The sequence below is a fragment of the Lepidochelys kempii genome, chromosome 1, assembly GCF_965140285.1.
Source record: "Lepidochelys kempii isolate rLepKem1 chromosome 1, rLepKem1.hap1, whole genome shotgun sequence".
NCBI classification, from domain to species: Eukaryota; Metazoa; Chordata; order Testudines; family Cheloniidae; genus Lepidochelys; species Lepidochelys kempii.
The window spans coordinates 18,916,259-18,922,997 of NC_136380.1; positions in this window are offsets into that span (position 1 = coordinate 18,916,259).

The following is a 6,739-nucleotide window of genomic DNA, read 5'->3' on the forward strand; positions in this document are numbered from 1 at the left end:
AATATTTTGTACCTTGGGGAAGTTTTGACCTAAGCTGGTAAAGATAAGCTTAGGAGGTTTTTCATGCAGGTCCCCACATCTGTACCCTAGAGTTCAGAGTGGGGGAGGAACCGTGACAGATACCCAAGGAGGCAGATTTACGATTTAATGGGAAACTATAATTAGGGCATTTTCTAATTTCTGAGTGCTTGTAACAGATATTGTATTTGCATATGTATCAGATGACAAACTTGTTACACATGTTAAGCAAAGTGAATTGCTCAAAGTTAGGAAATGCTGGAATTAAGGTTGATTGTAGCAACTTAGTACTATCCCCCTATTTTTTTTTTCATAGAACTGCTTCAAGGGGATCAGATTTAATGACTACCAGATCCTGATGCCCAACTCACACTGAACAGTAGCTTATTCCATGAAGACTCTGGAGTTACTATATGCACTAAGAAAGGGGCAGTGCATAGTTACAATGCCCCCAGAGCAGACTGGGAACAGTGCTGTAACTCAGAGAAACAAACCATTTGGTCCCTGATATCCTTTGAGCAAGAAGCAATGTCTATATGTACAGTGCTGCAGGGGCACAGCTGTACCGATGCAGTGCATCTGGTGAAGACACTCTGTGCTGATGGGAGAGAGCTCACCTGCTAATAAAACCATCTCCGCGAGCAGCAGAAACTATGCCGGTGGGAGAAACTCTCCTGCCGACATAGCGCTTTGCACATGAGTGCTTATGTCAGTGTAACTTACATCACTTGGGGAGTGGAATATTCACACCCCTGAGCGACCTATGTTTTGCCGACATAGGCTGTAGTGTAGACATAGCCTTAGACAGAAGTAAGATGCACCAGTCCTTTACCTGGCACAGATTATACTTTCTCCCTACTCTCTGGCTCAGCTGTGTCTCCCATCATGTTGGGGTGACTGAGGAGTTGAAGTCAACCTTTGGCCACCCATACACCTGTGCGGAAGCAGAAATTGCTGCCCTATGGAGGCTGCTCTCCCACCCAGAGCCAGCCTTGCTTAGCCAGGCTTTTTTCTTCTTCTGCTTGGCCATGCTGAGGGGGTTATGAAACTGTTTTCTGCCCTAGCCAGCAAAACACCTAGGGCTGGCCCTCTTCCCACCCATTCACGGACCTGTGATAAAGATAGCTCAGGCAGGAGAGTAAGGGAGTACGTTACACACTTTTACTCATCTCATACTTTTACTCATGCCACAGATCATGATTTGGCCCACTATGATAAAGTCGTTTAGAATCTTGTCCAGTTTAAGCACCCAAAATATACAAAATACAAAGTGAAGGCTGGAGTCATTAAGTAGCCGTGGTTTAGAATATTACTGTAGAACACTGTAATATAATTTAATGAGGGCTTCTCAAACTTGCTTCCCTCTGCAGAGAATTGTTTCCAATGTCTTTCCCCACGAGGCTGAGCCTGAACTATATCCTGGAGTAATCTGGAAACCTGACGTGAAACAAAGGGGGCATTATTTTGAAAATTAACATTTAACGTTAATTGTTCTTTCCAACATTAGTTTGGAAACAATTCCTCTGTGAAAATGGAAGGAGGGTAGAAAAGGTCATGTTCAAATGTAGCTTTAAAAAAAAATAAAAAAGAATCTCAGTTTCAGTTTACCACCTTGCCTCTGTCTTAAAGAAAGCAAATGACTACAAGCCCGTTTTGCATTAGAATCTTACAAGGAAGGTTATAATGGCCTCTACTGCACGACTGAAAAGAGAAATAACCAATTTACTCTTGTATGGTTCAGGGGAAAATAGCCTTGAGAAAAAGTTATTGATGTAGTGTATTTATGTAGGGTTATAAGACAGATTATGCCATCAGCAAATAAGGTCAAAGTAGCAGCGTGCATCACTGGTAAAAAGAGGTTGCTTAAGAAGGACAAGGGTTGCTTTAACTGCATATGAACCTTGAAATAAGCTAAGATGAAAAAATAAAAGGCTTCAGTGTAACTCTTTTGAAGACCTCAAAGCTATAAATTATATTTTATTTTATATGAATATTACAACAGATTTGGTAAAGGTAAAATTGAATGCCCAAGGAAATACATATGTTAACTCCTTTCTCCTCCCGATGAATTCACATCTGATTATTTCTAGTTAGACTGAGGGCCTCACCTAAAGTGATTGCAGCCAAAGGGTACACCCCTGCTGACTTCAAAAGGTTTGGGGTCAGGTCCTAATTGCAGAAGAAAATGTTGCAATTTAATAATCTGCTCCTAGTCCTTACTCATGTAGTGCAACTGAAGTGAATGGCCTCGTCTACATTAGCAAGAGCATCTTTTGCTGACAAAGGGAGCAGCTGGACCAATCAATCAAATACATTTTACTAGATTGCATATGACATATGTCTTTTGCACCTACCAAAACAAAACTTACATAATCTAAAACACCAACATCCATATAACACATTAAAATGTCAATCAGAACATAATAAACACTCATCTTCAGCACAATGCTAAAAGGGCAAAAATTGCCACCGATTTGATTACTAGCGGGGATTGAGAAAATCCTAAAAACGTTATTGTTTGAGATGGTGATAAAGATTTTTTTTTTATACAAAAGAACATGCTCGCAGAAGCTGGAAAATTCTACAATCCTAAAGATAATGAAGTAGATCTTCCAACTCTCTAGATCTACTTGTGCAAAAACAAAGTTGTGAAGAAACTTTTCCACATCTACCTTTCAGGACAGCAGCTTCTATGATTTGGAATCTAACTGTGTATATGCCTTACATAAATGAGGACAAAGGGAGAAGCTGGACAGGTGCTTACCGCACCGTTTAATCACAAGAGTTTACAATGACAAACTGTTCAGTTCAGAGCAGGGAAGAACTGCATATTCTTTGAATGGTGCTAAACGTGGGTTGTCCTTGGCTACTTGTGCAGTTAAACCATGTTCTTCATTGGTTCTGCTCCACCCATTGCTGACACACATTTTTAGCAGTCGATACTTTTCCTAGTGTATGTGCCTTGTTCTGCAACATCCTGGACAAACATTACTGCATTAAGTTAAACCTTACTGAATTAAGTTTAAGTATCTTAGGAGTTTGTTGTGTTAAAAATGCAAAATATATGTATTTATAGTGAGATTGGATGTAATTTCTCTGGGAGGGGAGCAAAGGGCATGAGCTGTATGGGTTATGCAGCATCAGGCAGTATTTCATACCCAAACTGTATAAAGGAGTGACTCACAGATTCCTGGGGGTGCTTCTTCTGAGCTATCAGCTGTTATGAATTTGTGATGACAGAAAATCCCATCTAAAGTTTGAAGGACTGTTTACCTGTCATGACCCTTGTTAGAGTTGGGGTGATCTCTGTCAAACTTATTAGCATGCATGTAGGTTTTTTTATTGTTTTAATATGTTTTCTCTAATGCTTTCACCTTAAGAATAAATGTACTTGCTTAGAAAGGGCTGTGTGATAACTGATACCTATGGACAATTACACTGTTTATAGCAGTCTGACTTGCTGGGGAATTCACAACAGCCTGGAAAAAAAACGAGCCAGAAAGGAAGGAGTCACGGGTCTTTACCCAAGAAAGGTAACAGCTGAAGACTCAGGAGCAGGTGCTCTCATAGGGTCACAGAGTGGTGATACAGGTGCAGTTGCCCTGAATTGTGACATGTAGACAATGCTTATGCGACTAGTCATAGGAGTATGGATCACTCATAGAAGTAAGTTTGATATATCCACCTCTGTATTCACTCTGAGCTAGCAGATCTACATTCCAACTCGAGCTGCTAAAGAAAAAAAGTCTGCATGTTTATATTAGTTTGGTGAAGAATCTTAAACACACAAACAAAAGCAAAAAACAAAGAAAAAATAAAATAAAAATAAAATAAAATTAAAGCTGCCTTTTAATTGCAATTGGCATTGCTGGGATTTTTGAAATGTAAAACACTTAATCTAATGCAGTTTTAAAACAAAAACAATTAAAATTATTTTTTTTTAAATCCTGCATTCTTCTCTGTGATGCTTTTAAGCCCTTAAATATCACTGCAAGGGAAAAATATACCATCCTTTATTCATGATTATAAATTTCACTCTTCGGTCCCTGCTGGTTAATTGACAATTATGGCCATTTTCATATGCTTTATACTGATTGTTTTTAGGTTCTCCAAACTTTACCGTGTAATGTCACCTTTTATTTGCTTAGTAGGCAATATGCTGCCACTACACTTCTGCCATCCCTAATGATGACTTGGAATGTTTGCTCTTCTGTTCTTGGTGCTGGTTTATGACGCATCTCCCTACATCAATTAAAAACCTACCCCGGGGAAAAGAAAAAAGACCTTTAGAATGGTCGGACTGAAAAGAGGACATGTTCTTTCCACTGGAAGCAATGGCTTCCAATGGAATCTTAGCCAAATTGTTTAGCTTCTGTTTGGGCCTAATTCCAATATAATTTACACCAGTTCTACAGTGATGTAACTCAGTTAACTTCAGTGGTGTTACTTCTGCTTTACACCCATGTAAGTGAAATCAGTATCTGACTCAGTCATGGTTCAGCCATCCATAAAGCAGATACAATAACATTTTGGAACTGGTAGGGAATTTTCTGTTGGAATGTTTTCCGGACAGCAAATGCGTTTTCTGCAAAATCAAAATTTTTGTGGGAAAATTTCAATTTTACAGAAATTTTTAGATATTTTCCCCCCTGCTGAAAATCAAAATGAAATATTTTGTTTCAGGTGGGTTTGACTCAAAGTGAAATATTTTGGATTGTTGAACTGACTTAAAATACTTAACTTCAGATTGCCTCATGGCAGTTGCAATTTGGGCCTCCATTTTCCTGTGGGCTAGGCTCCTTGACTGGACTATTTCCCATGATGCAAAAGTCTTCTTTCTGATGAAGTAGCATGGTGCACCATATGAGTTATGACTACAGATTGATGATGAGAGATGTATTCCAGCTAGGGAGAACAGGGTCATTAAGCAACCCACACTGCCATTTCTACAAGGCAATGCACCACCCTGTGAAAATGCAGATTAATGTTGGACTATCTCAAAGGAACATTCCAGGTCAGTTAACAAAACTGAAATGAAACATTTCAATTTGGAAAATTTGAAGTCTTTCATTTTGATTAAACATTTTGTTGTAACATTTTTGAACACTTCCAAATACTTTTTTATTGGCAAATTTTTGTTCTGTGAAAAATTTTGCTGTTTCAGTTCAGGATTTGTGGTGAAAACAAATGTTGAAATATTGGAATTTCCCCACAGGTCAATTCCCACCCCCCCCACCCTGCTCTAATATTTATGTATGTTACAGGGGCCTTAGGCAGCTCATCTATGGTTTGTAAAGCATTTTGAGATCTTTGGGTGAAAGAAACTTTAAAAAGAAATCATAGTATTTTAATTAGGCCTTTAATTAGGCCAAAAATACAATGAGCCTGATTCTCCCTTTCAGCTAAGCAGCCTTGAATTTGCTCTAACTTCTTGGCTGCAACAGCCCCCAGGAGCTGTTTTGCTAGTGAGAATAGCTGGAGCACCGACTATCCTGGCAATGCCTGCTCCTCCCGTCTTGCTCCCAGAACACCCAATGCACTTGAGACATAAGAACTACTCTAGTAGCTGTCCGCTGCCAAACATTCAGGTATTCCATGAAGGCCATTTCCAATCGTTGACTAGCCCTTTTAGGCCACCAGAATGGAATAAAGAGGTTATATCACGATGGAGAATATGGCCCTCTGAATGAAAGAAAAGGCATTTTAGGTAGGAGATGGAATAGAGTCACTTAAACGGTCTGTGAGGAACACAGTTCAGTGTGTCTTGTGACATGCTGTTATACTGCTTTTTCTCTTCTGCAGTCCAGAGGGTGCCATGGAGACGCAGCCTAGCAATGTCAGGAAGAGTCCATAATCACTGCATAGCAACTGTACTGCATAAAATACCCTTCTGTCAAAGGATATTTCTACACAGACTGTAAGACCATGGAATGGGAAAAGTAATATTAAGCGAGCTCCATTTGACTTGTTTGCAGAAATCTATAATAAAAACACTAACATTTGCTGCCTGGAATGCTTTGTATTGATCTTGGGTTCAGGTTACCTGAAAATGGTACAACTTTTCACATCTCTGCAAAAGCTACAGGAGATGTTACCAGGGGCTCAAGTTGCTCTCTCTCTCTCTCTCTAAAGAAGAAAGGAATATTCCCATTTGAGCCTCGATACAAAAGTGAACATTTCCAAATTGCTATCTAGATTAGGAACTTGTATGGGCCCTATAGCAACAGTATCTGAACACCTCACGATCTTTAATGTATTTATCCTCACAACAGGCTCATGAGCTAAGGAAGTGTCATTAGTGTAGGCCTGGCTTGACATGAGTAATTGGACATGGGCGAGGCATCATTTCTTGGGAGACAGGGTTAGGAAGGTAAATGGATCAGCAGGCTGGAAACAAAATGTCTGCAGTAGCTAAGATAAGGGGGAACACCCAGGGAACCATTTACAATGGACAAGATAACAATGGATAAGAAAAGTCAGGACCATAAAGATGAGTAAGTCGTGCATGCATAGACAGAGCTTGCTGTACAGGGACTGGTTCCTACAAAGGAACCAAGCCAGTCCCAAAACATGTGTTTCGATGTATAGTGAATGTAATGTGTGAATATCTATACAGGGAGGGGCTTTCTGTGCAACTTTGGATGTGTGGTATGCCCTATACCCACCCCTTACACTTGACTCTGATCAACTCAGCATAGCTTTGCTGTATGCTCAATAAAGG